This window comes from Anser anser, assembly GCF_964211835.1.
Source record: "Anser anser genome assembly, chromosome: 5".
Classification (NCBI taxonomy): Eukaryota; Metazoa; Chordata; class Aves; order Anseriformes; family Anatidae; genus Anser; species Anser anser.
In genome coordinates, this window is record NC_139725.1 from 22,258,057 (window position 1) to 22,273,501 (window position 15,445).

The following is a 15,445-nucleotide window of genomic DNA, read 5'->3' on the forward strand; positions in this document are numbered from 1 at the left end:
TTTAAGAAATGCAACAGTTTCACAAAGCTTTCAAAGAACTGAATTCTAAGATGGCCAGTTTATATTTTTCTCTTTACGTCAGTCTCTGTGAACACATTTCTGAAACTCTTCTTTTACGATTATCCTACTATTACATCCAAATATCAGAACAAATTGGACAGGAAGCACAAAACTTTTCATTTTGCATTGCTGGGCCTCCTATGTGATGTGTGTTGACTCTTAGAGAGGGTATCTGAAAAGGAAGATGATGACGACTGAACTCATGCAGGATACAGACCAGAGACTTGTATAGTAATGCCAATATTAAGCCTGAACAATAATGGAAAACATGATTAAAATTTAAAATGTGACTGACTTGAATTTCATTAAATAGCCCATCCCAAAGGCTTCAAGGGTAGCAAAGGATTATCTGCGGAAATGCCACCATGGATGTTTAAGTTCTTGATTACATCTATAAATCAGGAACTAAGACACTGCAATGACCCAGCACGCTCTTTGGTATCTGCTGATTTTCTTTTTAATGCAAGGTGAAGGAAAATGTGAAACTTGCAAGTCTGAAGAAGGTATGAAATTCTCTGGACATTTATACTCTGCGTAAATGCATGAACTTCCAAGACAACTTCCAATCAAGCAATAAGAAAGCAGATGAAACGCACTTAAGGTAGATATGATGTAATGTGCATGAGAAAAAACAATCCTAATTGCATACAGCACCATGGAGAGAAAGAATACTTGGCTCCTTTTAAGCTAAAGGAAATAAACTAAAGGAAATATCCTGTACATGCTTATGTAAAAACATAAATACTGTAATGTATAGCAAAGTCTTGCTTGAAACAGTGCATTAAATTTACACTCTCCAGGCTCATATCATTTTAGGTTCTCACTTACGAAGAAGCAAGGAGACTAGATTAAAATAATCCCATTACGTTAAGAGGTGCATCAGAAAAAAAAAATCTACACTAGAACATATATAGACACTGAAAAAAGTTGTTTAGTGCCAGATTTATTCAGATATAATGATGTACTCAGAAAATCAAACATATTGGGATGAGTAGTAGTGTTTCCTGTCCATTTCTGATTCAGCACAGGTTTGCCCTGCAGTAAGAAACAGTGACTGGGTGATGTGGTGGGAAGAGATTAACATTAAAATGTACAAAGACAAATTAGCTGCTTCATATTAATTCATCGTTACTTCAGCAGCCTTTATTAGCTAACTGCACCCAACCACCCGAAGGCATCTGTTGTCCTGATTTTCACTCCAGAATGTCAGCAGTGCATAGAACAGGCAAGTTTCATATGCCAGTTCTTCAATACATGTGGGTGGCTGGTTTTTGTTTACCTCCCTGGACAAACCACACTTGCCTGTCATGCTAGTGGCCAGAAATAAGCAAAACATTTGCAGACATAACTTAATTTTTCCTTTCAGCAGTGACATAATACAAATCAGGTAATGAAGGGTGAAAAATAAATACTCTTGGTCCCTGGTTCCAAATTTTTCCTCTGGAGAGATAATACAAAAGGTCTTCTAATTTAGGAGACAGCAAAATCCAGATTAGGTTTGGCTAAATACTAATCTGGATTTGAAATGGTGTTTAGTATGCACAGAGGTTTGTTAACAAGTATCTCCTTATATTTTAACCTATATTGAGGAAGGAATTTAAAATTAAGTCCCTACATTTTATAGCAACTTCTTCAATTGTTCTCATCAGCATTATTGCTAAAGACCTAAGAGAGACAAACATCCTACAAGGACGTAGGAAAAGAGTTTGATCATCCTCTGTTCATACTCTTTGTAACCATGACCTTTGATGTAAGAATGTATAGATGTTGGAGCAACAGTTTGATCACTTCCAGTTTTACCGAGAAGTGATTTTACTGTGTTACATTAAGTAATACCTTTTTTAATTCCCTTTTCCTGCATTTGAAAATGGGGTAATATATGTCTATTTTAAATAGCATACTTAAATTTAACTAAACAATGTTTACCAAATTGCTATAGTGAGCGCTCTGTTGCATAGGATAATTGAGAACCGGGATGGAAATAAATGGAAAAGCCTATATAATGCTACTGTTTCCACAGTGAAACTAGAACCAGACCATATGTCTTCACTCTCCAGTGTGTTTGCTTCAATCCAGTGAATAAAACAGCAATAGTTCATAAACAATACACCTACATTCATGCAGTGCCACCAGAAATCCTAGGAACCAGGAGCATTAGGGTGTCTCATGCAAAGTCAGTTTTTCCAGCGCTGACCCTGAGCTAGACCTCTGTTAGATGCCCATAAGCTGCTTAACCAATGCTGAGAGGCACCTCCTTCTCTGAAGTATCAAGCTCCATACATAGCAAGGCTCTCAAATTTGCTGTCATTAATTGCTCTTTGGATTCACCTACTTTTTCTGATGGTTTCGAAAGACCTATATTCTTCTCTTTATTTTAGATATTTAGTGTTTCCTCCTTTTCTTCCCCAAAACAACAACAAAAATGTTGTGGTTTTTCTGTTTCTTGTTTTTTCCCTACAATTACTGGCAGTTAAAAAATGCAGTACCTTGATGCAAGCAAATTTCACTAAGCCAATGCTCTTTTCCAGGTCTTTCCTCAAAGTCAGTATTTTCATGATTTCTCCTATGATAGCAGAATGAAGGCATTGATGCAACTCTTAGTTCAAAGTTACGTTAAATAAAAATAACGTCTTTCACTTCAATCTCATACTCCAGTTTAATAATAAATACATGCTAATCACTTAAGAGAAATCTTAATATTATTTCACAGAAAATTATCCAGAGGTAAAAACAAGTGTATTCCTTTTATCATGGGAGATGATTATAAGCAATTCATTTCTTGTATCAAGCAACATGACCTCAGAAGAGGTCAGACATGTAGAACTGGACAACCTTACGGTAGCCCATTTTCAAGCTGCATCATTTCTTTTCTTCTCATGCAACTGGCTTGGCTACACTAAGGTTTGCTTTTCTTATAATAAAGATTTTTGAAGCAACTGCTCCTTTTGGGGGAGAGGTACGATGCAGCTGCTGAGACCAGAAAGCCTGATCCATTTTGAAAATCATTATTCTGTGTTTTATGAGACTCAAGACTGTGGCCAACTGACCCTGAAAGTTCTTGCCATCGTGCAAAGTTTAACTATAGATAATCTAGCTTTTAAATATAATATTTACACACCATAACTTGAAGAACACCACAGGCATTCCTTTTGTTTCAATATGGGGCTTCACAGAAGACAACTAAGCTCTCTGGAGCACAGACTGCTTTTCTGTACTGAGTCATACTGAGGGTTCTGTTCTAGAAGGTTCTGCTCCCTTATTTTGGTCCCTGGTACTACCTAATATCAATAATACATCATAAAATGCACACATTCAGTTATTTCAGGCATTCAGTTATTACAGTAATAGGGCACTGTAAAACATTTTCTTCATTTGGGGATTAATTTTTAATACACATGAAAGTAATAGACTTCCTGTACTCCAAGAAGGAACCATGGCTTGGGTAACTATTCTGCAAACTCTCTCTCTCTCCATCACTACTTGGATAAAATCCTGACCTTTGATGTTAACTTACTGGTCACCTAAAAATAGATATCTAGTTGTGCTGTGCTATCAGTTGGATGACACCATTACCCAAGATAACAAGTACAGTTGCTTTGTCCCCTTCCTTCACATTGTGTAATTTCACAAGGTCGTTTACAATTGACTCATTAGTGTCACAAAGGCATTTGCCCATCCCCATGCAGAATTATTATTTCTGGATTACACTAAGTGACAGAGACAAGTTCTTTTTCTCCAGATACATCAATACTGTTTTTGTACACGGAGCTTTCTAGTTTCACCATCAAAAACACCACCAATTGTCTGATCTCATTGCACCTTACAAATTTTGAAAAAAAAGCTACATTGTAAACAGTATCATGGACATCTCTAAACAGGGTTCAAGCATCTTTCCAACCTAATTTGGCACCTGAATTTTTGTCAACTTTAAAAACACTGGCAAATGGAGAAATTTTTTCTTATATTCAAAATCTGTTTCAACACCACTGATAGCAGACAGGACATTTTTCAGTATCAAATTCTCTCAAACATTCATTTTACACACTTTTACTAGTACACAAGCACATTATATACACCAAGGCTACCCGTCAGCACTGTTATGGACCACATCACCAGAGACAGATAATTACAGTTCTGATCTTTGATTATTGTTTACTAAAACCAGCTTTATAGAAGTCAATAACATGAAAGGAATAAGAAAGCAGACTTTCAAGAGCTCTCACAGCCAAATGCTAAAAATTAAGGTGCAAATGTTTCTATCCTTTTAAGTCACTCTCAGCCACCTAATGCTTTCTTTTATCATAAAGAAAGATGGCAGTCTCCAGCCACTAAAACTGCTTTTACATAGGAATAAATGGTTTTGGATATTTGTGGTTCAGATGCTTAGAGCCTAACAACTCATAAAGCATTGTCTTTGTTGACTGCTGCACTACTCATGAGCTATGCTTATTTTGTCCAGACAGTTGTGTTCATTCGGGTTTCTTATCTTTCTCCTGATAGAAAAGATACAAGTTCTAAGATTTCTCTGAACGTTTTCAAGTACAGAGGATTCTCCTAGCAATGTGACCAGGGACTTATATTTCTTATATTTTAATTTTCAAGAGTCAGAATTAATTGTACTGCCCAAGTAGGTACAATTTGCTTCATAAGAATTGCTGGAGAGTGACGGATCTTACCCTGTCTGCTGCCACCAGCAGGTAAGACATTGACATCCACACATTTTATGAACAAATGAGCTGCAGACTTCTTATGCTTTGCACATAGATGGCATACTTCTTTGGTAAATCTGCTTAACACTCCCATCATTTTATTAATATTTTCATTTTTCTAATACTGAACAATTCACTAATATGAATAAACAGATTCCATAAAGAAGTCCACAGGATGCCCAAGCAATTTGATATACAATTTAACTTTTAGATCAAGCATCTACACAAACCATAGGATCTTTATACATTCTAAGGAAATACTGGTATGAACTTGCATTTTTCTTTGGTTATATTTCAAGTCTCTCTCTATATATAAATATATATATATATATATAAATAAATTCAGGTAGTTCCAACTCAGAGACTTCTTCACCCTACTACCAATTAAGTGTGCAGTACATGAAAGGGGAAGACTATTATATAAAGGCAGAATGGAGAAACATTGTTCCCACTGCTATTTTTCAGTTTTATTTTAGATATTCTTATCTTGTATGATCTCCAAATATTCGTTAAAAAACATTATTACAATGGAATAGTGCATACTTCAAATAGTACCCTTTCATCATTGTTTTGAACATACTGTTACAAGTCAATCTCATGTCTTAAGTTTATGTCTGCATTTTATTCACAGACATTTTTACACCACAAAAGCAAATTATACAGACAAGAAGAATTTCTCCAGGGATCTAGGTAAACACACAGCTATGAACTATACATATGCAAGAATGTGTTTAATATTTCACACATCCAGAGAAATATTATAATGGTAAAAAGTAAAAATAAATAAATAAATAATTTATGGCCATTTCAAAGTTGTGTGCATCGTACATGAAGACAAACTACATACATATATATATATATATTTATCCCAGGTGGATTTACTGTAATAATTTTTCTCATGTGAGCAGCCCAACTGAATTCATACAAAGTAACGTGTTTCCCGGTATGTTTCCTAACCTCAAACAGCAAATCCATATTTAAAATGTTATGTATCTATATGTTATATGTACCTTTTAGTCTGGAAATCGGGATTGAAATTCCATAAACCTCTCCCTGAGCCAGATCTTCCCCTTTTTAGGTTTGTAACATTCACAAAAGGGAATATTTTTAAGATACTTATTTGTTTCTGAACTAGACCAATGATTTCAGAGGAACGTAAAAAGTTTAACTCCCCCCTCAAAAATAAATAAAACCCTGTAGAACTGTTTTCTCAAGGCTATATAAAAAATTAACAAACATAAGCCTTTAATTCATTCACTCCTACTACGTAATTTCAAAAAAAAAAACAAAGTCAGTGTTGCTTTAAATATTTAATTGTATATTACCATTTAGGGCTTCTCTCAACATAAATTAGAATATTGACTTTTTCTTTTTGACTCGAAATTTTGGCTACTCCAGAAAGATAAAAAAGCAAACATGGTTTTACAGACTCCACAGTACCCTGAACGTTTAATATAATCACTTGGAAAGGCTCAGACCTATATTCTAGCCACTGTACTGAAGAAAAGAAAGTATATAAAAAGTACAATTAAACCAGAACAACTGAGAAATCTCCACCCAAAGCACCTCATAAAGTTCTGCTTAAAGCTCTTTCTTTGACAGTGGATGCCACTTCCAAGAAGGAGGAGAAAGTAAACCTCCAACTTGGTTTATGATTTCTGTAATCGTCATCAGTGTATGGAGGAAAAACCACCACCATGGCTTTCTTTTACCGAACATGAGAAAGTGTTTCTCCCCTGGGCACGTGGCCTCAGATTTAGCATGTGTTATTCACTCATGTACTTTGAGTAGCCAAGCCTTCAGAAAAGTGGTCAGGCATACAGGAAAACCAACGTCCTACATTCTTTCATACACAACATGGAACTGGAAGAAAAAAAAATCTTGAAATCTTGAGTTGTAGAGTGATTGTGACTAATTTAATTTGGACAAGATGTGAGGTACGTTCTTGTCCTTATTATCCTTCAGTGCTAACAGAAGAAGCAAACAAACAACCATTGCTTAACTGCTTGAGCAAAGTAGCAGTAAGGAGACAACCTGTACTAAATAAGTTATCACTAGAGAGTTCCTATGTATGATTCATTAAAGTTATGGCCTACTTAAGCTACGTTCTGGGTATATTGTTTTCTATCCTGCGCTGTCCATGGATATTCATCTTGCTGTTTGGGAAATGCATAAGCAGCACCTGACCCTGATGACCAACTTATTCAGTGGTAAGGAGTGGAAACTCAAACAAGCAGCTGAAATAAATTTGAGGGCAGTTGGTGGCAGAGGTCCCTGAGGTTTACCTGTTCTAGGTCAGCCACTAGGGCTCCAGAACAGAGGAGAAAAAAAAAGGAAAAAAGATCCATGGTCTGTCTTGTAAATACAGAAGAGGCTATAATGAACTTCAAATATTCTGGAGTCTAGTAATAGAAAACAACAAACATGGATGTTCCAGCTGCCAGAAACTACCAGCAGAAATGATGGAAAATGCTGGAAATGTCTGTGTTCTCAACAGCTGTGGAATTAAATGCTGTTTATAGAGCCTGTCACAAATGATGCTATTTTTTCCAGAAAAATCTTGAAAGCAGTGAAAAAGCTAAGAGGGAGGGAGAGATGAACAGTCTGTTGGGAAGGTAATTTTCTTTGCAGTTGCCAAAATCTGATAAAATTAAGTTGACATGGATGTTTTCTGCATCACTCTTCTTCTAATTGGTAACTACACCCCTTGATGATATTTTAAAAAGGAACAGATGCTTCTGGTTTAAACAAATTTATTTTGGAAAGGCAAACTGCATCATGGATGAATGGATCTGTTTGTCCATTACGTTCAGAAAATTTGATTTTAAAAGGGTTACAGATGATTCTTTGTGGAATGAAAACTATGTTACTCTGTGACAGCTTAAAAAAAGCTTCTTTAAGCATGAAGTAGTCATTTATGATGGACAGTGTCATAAGATAATTGCCTTTACCAAGCTTGTTCTTCGTGATCAACATTTTCAGGAGGAACAAATCGTGCTCTGATAAGGAATGTTTGTCAGGTAGGGATTTCTGCAACATGGAAAATACTTTCCCTCTCACTAGTGCTGTCATTCACAGCACTGCTCATCTACATTCTTCATTCAGACAACGAACAAGCCATGTCAGACAACTTCACTCCATTCCCAATTCTGCAGTTTGTTGAATAAGCAAATCACCTCTCCATGCCGTTCTTTTCTGTACTTTGACAAGCAAGACCCTCAGATCAGAAAACTCTTTCTAGCATGCACCAACAGTAACAAAATGGAGCCGAATTTTAACTGGGAATTTTAAGCACTATGGGTAATAAATACTAACTTGCTGTGAAGAAAAGGGTAAAAGGAACCTAACAGCTGCCCTGAGCATACAGTACTTACCATCTTCCCTCCAGGCTGCCTGAGTTGGCTCTCTAGTAGCAATGACACAACAGTGGCACGCTTTGAATAGAGAAGCGGGAACACCTTATTTATGAAGGGCAACCCAGTTTCACTCCTGTTAAATAATTAAAGTGGAAGACATACATTTGCTAAACAGGAACTGTTTCCATGGCTCTTTCCTGGGAGAAGACTATCCCTTATCACTTGCTTAAGAAGTAACATGAAGTTATGAACATAACTGTCAGCTCCTCCAATCTTAACTCCACCCTTCTTGACATCAGTGATTTTTTTTTCCTTTTTTACTGTAATATGCTTTGCAATCTGTTTGAACCAAACTGGGAATATGAATGCTCATGCGTACATGTCATAAATTACATCTAGTTTGCTCTCTGGACTGATTTTTTCCTGGAAGTCATCGTGTCGTTGCAAGTTTCAAAACTAGTTTATTCCATTTAAATTATCATATTCTAGCATTTAGCATAGTGATTTTATCATCTAACCTGAATACAAAGGGTTTTCCCATAGTTTTGATCACATCTGTATTCAGATTTGTATTTTGAAGTCTGTATAATGTTACCATGCATCTAGACCAGGGATTTCTTTGTGTTATTTTCCCTTCAATATTTTAATTACTGTATCTGGCTTAATGAGAGTTTTGGCCTATGCTGAAGCTGTTCTGAAGAAATACCAAATTATGTGTTTAATTATATAAATTGTCCAGCTAGACTTGTATGTGATACCTATTTATGTGCCTAAGTACTCAGCCATGTCAAAGCATTTTTATAGCTAAAGAATCACCCAGATTCATCGCTTCATTTTTGCCTTTTGAACTTCAAAGATTTTGTCAGGTGAGGAGAATTAGAACCATATTGGTTTTTTTTGAGCATATCACCTCTTATTTTCTGTTTTCTCAGGTACATCCGGAGTGATTCAACACCTGTAAGTGAATTTAAAAAGGTAATTACTGGGATTTATTATACAAGTTGTTTAGTGTTCGTACTTGACATTCTAGACAATCCCAGTCACTTGTAATGGAGCTGACTGGGAAGATTATAGCAAATAAAAGCAAGTAATATGTTGCTTTATACAAAGACTAACAAATATCTATGACAGTAAAATTTACACAGACCTTTTACAAGTCTGTTACATGCAAATTTAGATGTTTCCTTCTTTGGAGTGCCAGGAAAGAACCAGAACTGCAAAATAAATCCTAGATTTTCTTGATGCTGTAATTTACTTTTTGTGTTCATTTCCAGCCTTCAGATGATAGTGGACTTGTATCTCTCCCTGTTTCTTTGAAGAGCACATAATGTAATAGTGTTATCATCTTAGCAGGGACTACACTTGATACTATAACATAGATAAATAATGATATCACAAGCTAGTTTAACATCCCTTTATACAAGCCATAACAGTATGTGTAACAAGAAGGTAGTTATAAAATCTGCCATCCAGTAGCTCAGCAGTGAGAAAAATTTCCTTTCCCAAAAGTTGTTTGCTGTATAAAGGGAAGGTCTGTAAGCATGTGGCCAGTAAGTAACAGAAAAAAGGGTCAGTCTTGGAAGGATGGAAGAAAAATAATGTAAAAAACGCGAGTCTCAGAAGCAACTCTAATAGTCACTTCCCATAGAGCTTTTTTTCTTTGATAGCAAAACCAGGTGTGTAAAGTTTCAATTTGCATATATAGTTTAAACTTATTATGTTTGTACTCATTCTGAAAATTCCCCATGTGGTTTTATCCAAGCTCAGTATTCCTGTGCTTCCAGCAGTTACATGAACAATTTGTTCAGACTGCTTGAAGCTTCATTAAATGTCTGTGGTTAAATAGCTTTCTGTCCCTCCCCTTGTTGTGATGCTCATATCTATTTGAATTAACTTCTCACTCCTAAAGTTAGTATATCTTAGATTCTTAAACCCTCTGGAAACCAGCGTGGTATCCAGTAATTCTTAAAGTCCAACTAGTTTCCCTAGCTGTTGCATCCCATTGATTTGAAGAACTACAACTCATTCATTCAAACATCAGCACTTGGGACCATACCCTTTTAATCTCTGATATATTTGCATGGGACTGATAGCTGTGACACAGGAGCTATGGGAAACCTGTAATCTTCCAGCCAGAGACTATATAGGGTATTTTAGAGCAGAGGCTGCTCTTACCTTGGAGACAGTCCCTCTCCACTATATCTTCATAATCCTTGCTAAAAATTTATTTCCTGCCTAGCACTATGAATTGCATCCATGCCAGCAGCAAGCCTTGCACAATTTGCCAGCAGCATCAGGACGTGCCAGAACAGGATGTATTCTGTCCTTGACTGCTGAGGTGCCCACCAGCTACAAGCATTGGAGCTGGTGCTGCTCTCGACCCTCTGAAACACCTATTGGCAATGGAATGAAGCCCCAACAGTCCCTAATACTGTGTGCCCACATAACACCTCTCGTTAGAGCATGTTTTCTTCTGCTCAGCTGCCTTTGGCTTCTAATTGTGTCCAGCATAATTAGAATCCTAATTGAATCATAGAGTAGGACCCTGCAGCCTTATGTCTTGAGTCTTGTCCTGAGTCTCTTTCTACTTAGGAAAGAGGAGAATCCTCCTTGCAAATTATGTCCAGCTGGAGATAATCTTCATCAAAACTTAGGAGAACTATGTTTTCAGCAATCACTGAGAAACACACATTCCTCAGATATAATGCGTATTACCTTATGAACAATTAAATATGTTCTGCTAACTGACAGATTCAGTTTGGAGAAATGTGGTCCTATTTCAACTGTCTGAAATTCCTTATTCCCTATTGTTGCTTTCACTTTTGGTTAAGGAATTTGCTGTCTCTTCAAATCAGGTATGCTGTCCTGTTCATACTCTACCCTATCTGATTGCACATATAACACTAGAGGCAGCGAAGACGAGCACAGAAACACTTTTCAGCTTAATTCAGCCTGTACCATTATTCAAAAGGATGAACAGTACAATAGAATATGTTGGAAATTTTGAGTAATATCATTTAACAGAAACTTGAGAAGATTTCCTTTGTGTTACAAAGCTGTTGAATCTCAAAAATATTTTCACGATGACTATTATCTTTTCCTTGAATAGCAAAAGTTTCAAAATTAGTTACACACTGATCTTGGGGAGAAAGTGAATAACCAGTGTAAAGAGTGAATGTTAAAGAGAAATGAAGAAACTAACATCACTGATGTTAAAATAAACAAACCAAGCCAGGGAGGAAAGGGTGCATGGATTTGACTATGAAGTCTTCCATTTGGTAAATTACAAGTGTAGTTTTAAATGATTTTAATCACAAACATCATGTGGATATCAAACAGTGCGGATTAATTGCATCCCGAATGTTCATTAATTAATAACACTAACTGAATGTAGTTGAATAGTCATCCTACAAAAATGCCCCAAGTTCCAACTTCCTACAGGAAAGAAAAATGTCATACAAGGCTAGGAAGTCCCAACCCACACAACAGAAAACAGTTACAGCACTTCCAGCTATGCAAGACATGCAATCGTTTTTGAATCACACCGACATCAAAACTCACTGAGTATTCTGAAATAACTCACTCACACAGTCCATGCATGTATGTCACCAAAACACATAATTGAAATACAAAGATGTAATGAACTGATAAATTCTGTTCAGTGCTAAACACTGGATGAACAGTGCTAAAGGAGTATCAGCCAACTTCAATTCTTTAAATATAAATCCACGTTAAACAATCAGAAGGACATAGCTGTACCAAAGGAAGAGATGAACTTTGGCATTTGCACTTACTCCCTGTAGAAGTTTTACTGCATACCTGGTTTCAACCATCTTTGGTTGTTTGTGAAACCATAATTTTACAGTACTATAGCACGATAGCAATTGGAATTCTCTTCTGCCACACTAATGACCTTATTTTATCCTGATATTGCCAAACAGCAATATCAGTATAAAAATTAGATGTTTGTCTACCAGAGATAAGGGATAGTACTGAATATTAACACAAAATGTTAACTGAAACGGTAACTCCTTAAAATAATATGCAGTGACAGCCTTTCCCATCGCTTTGTTGCTCTGAATTTCTTTCTGGTTGAACAGATCCAGTCATCTCTAACAGATACAAGTAAGACACGCTTGAAGACAGAAAATTCATTTCTTCAGTGAGGAAAGAAGAAACAAGCTGAAATAATGCAAGTTTTCCCATAACAACCTACCCACTTTTTGAAGTGATTACTTGTATTCAGGCACGTAGGCAGGGTTTCCTGTGGGAAGAGTGAAGGCCTGTTAACCCCAAGGTCATGCTTACAGCAAGGAGGGGTACAGCGCTGGAGCCCTCCTATCTTGACAGGATGTGCAGGGAGATGAGGGGAAAAAGAAGGATGGAGTTTTATATCACCACTTCCAGACAGAGTAATTTCTTTCATATTCCCATTCAGAACCAAGACTTTGGTCTCATCTCTGAAGCATGCCATAAATGAGATTCAGGGCATCTGCGCAACTGTTGACAACTCTGGGATGGAGACCGTGCAACCTCTACAGAGCAGCAGAACCCTATAGAAAAGATAAAACTCATCTCTGTGTACAACAGCACTTTTCCTTAGGCTAAGACAGACTGAGTTAATCCCACCACAATGATCCCTGGCCTCGCTATTTTTTTCAAAGGCAAGGCACACATTCTCATATATACAGTACTAGCCACATTTATCTTTTTCTCTTGCTTTTTAAGCAAGAAGACGGGTCTTCCACTACCTTAGTTCTCCCTGATGGAAGAAAGGTCAGAGAACACACTAGACACCACAAGCAGGTATTTCCCCTGGCTAATGACACTGAAAAACACATGCAGTGATGTTAAGTATGACATCAGAACCTCAAAGAATAAAGCAGACTACACAACTATGACATTTATCACATTTATTGCTTCTGATTAAGCTATGTTCCCAGACTACTGAAAAGTGGGATGAGAAAGCACTCATTCTTTCTAAGTCTGTGAACAATTTTAGCTCCATTCTCTACTGATATAACACACTAACTGGTAATTATAAGTCAAGAATAATAATGTACTTGGGTAAGATAGATGATTAAGCACTGTGCTAAACACTGATAAAGCAGGTAGCATTTATTCAATAGGAATCGAACTTGTATTAAAAAGACTTAAGAAACAGGTGGTTAGCTGAGGGATCTTGGGAAGAAGCATTTGGTGGGGAATCAAACAAGGCTGTTTCAAGTGAGACTCCACAGGGATTAGTGCAAGGCCCAGTACTATTTACCATTTTCATCAGTCGTCTGAAAGCAAATACAAAAACACTGCAGATAATGTTTGCAGATAGACTGCTGGAAAGCTGAAGAAGGATGAGTACAGTTCTGTTACAGCAAGGAGTGTTTCCACGCTTACACGACTGCAAGGAAGAGAGCCTCACTGGTGACTGAGGTCATACTTTTTGTAAACCAGCTCCATCGAATAAAATGTATTTTAATCCAAGCAAATGTAGTTTCACACCCAAGATCAAGGAATGAAATGAGTAACTAACATATGGGGGAATCTTGATTCAGGAATGAAAGTAAGGGTTGCTAAGGGCAAACACAAAATGAGTACTATATGTTATGGTATGAAAATCTGGGTTAATAGGAATTTTGGAACAAAACAGGTGCAAGGAACAATACAAAAAAACCTAGCCCTACTTCTAATTACAGTGATAGTGAGACCTGTAATGGAATGCTGTGGGAAGGCATGGTGTACACATGAAAACCTGGCATGCACATGGCAAAACCCACTGAAATTATCAGAACGAGAGAGGTGTTCAAAACTGGAAGACTCAAGATGTATCTGTTTAATGCAATACATTTTCTACCAAGAGCACATGAACATTGGAAATAAGATGCTTCCTATTATAAAGCAGAAGAACTCAGGTTCAAAGGTTGAAGCCAGGTGGGTTCAAACTGTAAAGGAAATCTCCCCCAGTAATGGTGATTTATTGTGATAATCAAACTACTGAGAAAAATGTGGGTTCTCTACCTGAAGCTGATCAAGAATGGAAAATGAGTTGACTGGTTGAAAGACCTGCAAACATCTAATAGCATTAAAACCTAGGAACTATTTAGGAACCAAGAAAGTGTCAGAAAAGACTGTCACAGACTGTCTTCTGAAATTGTTTTTAACTGCTAAATCAGAAGAATGAATATTGAGTACAGAAATCTGAAGCACTAGGCCATACCACGTTTCAAAACACTGTGGCAGAGAATGCTGAACTACTAGGAAAATAAGCACCTGAGTTCCTCTGATAACGCCCTAGAGTTCTTGTCTTATTGTCATTACTGTGCTGAGCAGCTGAAACCATCTCTGTTCTATTGTTCCTCTCCCCCACCAAGTGAAAATATCCATGAGTAAACACATGATGCTTTGTAAACAACGGGTTTTGCCATCTGGTAACATTGCTGAAATATTTTCTTTTGCTGGAAAGAGAACATTTCATTTCAAAGCATTTCTCAAAAGAAAACAGTTTAAAATGAAAAGCAGGAGATTGTTTTTGTTGTTGTTGTTTGTTTTGTGTTTTTTTTTCCTCTGTATCTTTCTATATTTCCTTAGTTGGAAAGTTCACTGTGATCAAATATAATGGGGGAAAAATGACCTGGATTAAGAATTTTCCTTGGATACAGCAAGCAAACACCCACATGTACTACATGTATTAACACTGCCAGAACCAAAAACCATCTGGATTAGGAAAAAAAATTGTACACTTTATACCATACCAAAGCAGAAGAACATAGTCCAATAAATTTCCAAGCACTACTTTTTCCAGAACTTCAGAAAATAGATAATCAAAGTATCATCTTCAGAATAGCCTTTTAATACTCTTTGCTGAAACACAGCTGAAACAACACAATTACTAGTGCAGTGAGAGCCTGTTCTGGATGCTGTCGTTTGGACTCTATCTCTCAGTGCATCACACTGGTTTGATTCAGCCCATTAGTACTATAAAGTTGCTGACACTGAAAACAAGTTTCAAAAGGAAGCATTTATTTGTAATAAACAGTTCATAACTGCAAAGAATAGCTCTGCTTCCAGAAGCGCAGAGTCAGAAAGACAGGAAGTGTTAGTCTGCATGTCATATCCCATGAAAACACTGACATAGTAAAGAGACCTCTCATTCCGTTTCTTCTCACTTCTTTATTTAAGGATTAAGAAACAAGTTCATAAAAGGAAAGGAAAATAACGTGTATTGAACTTCACAGAACCTAACCTCAACAATGTTTCCATGAAGAACAAACTACAATTACACTTCGTATTTCTTTTTTCCTCCATATGGGACATGCTCATGGA

At 36.8% G+C, this 15,445-nt stretch overlaps 1 protein-coding gene across 9 annotated transcripts in view; it reads right to left on the bottom strand.

The window, feature by feature from the left end:
• The window catches only part of AKAP6 (A-kinase anchoring protein 6), a 294,067-nt gene that overhangs the window by 222,988 nt on the left and 55,634 nt on the right, over positions 1 to 15,445 (bottom strand). Inside the window, exon 3 of one of the 9 annotated variants that reach the window (XM_083840102.1) lies at positions 9,036 to 9,080. The exons of the other annotated variants lie outside the window; for them this stretch is intronic. The gene's annotated coding sequence lies outside the window, so the exon portion shown is untranslated. The remainder of the gene's footprint in view (positions 1 to 9,035; positions 9,081 to 15,445) is intronic. 9 annotated transcript variants of the gene reach the window in all.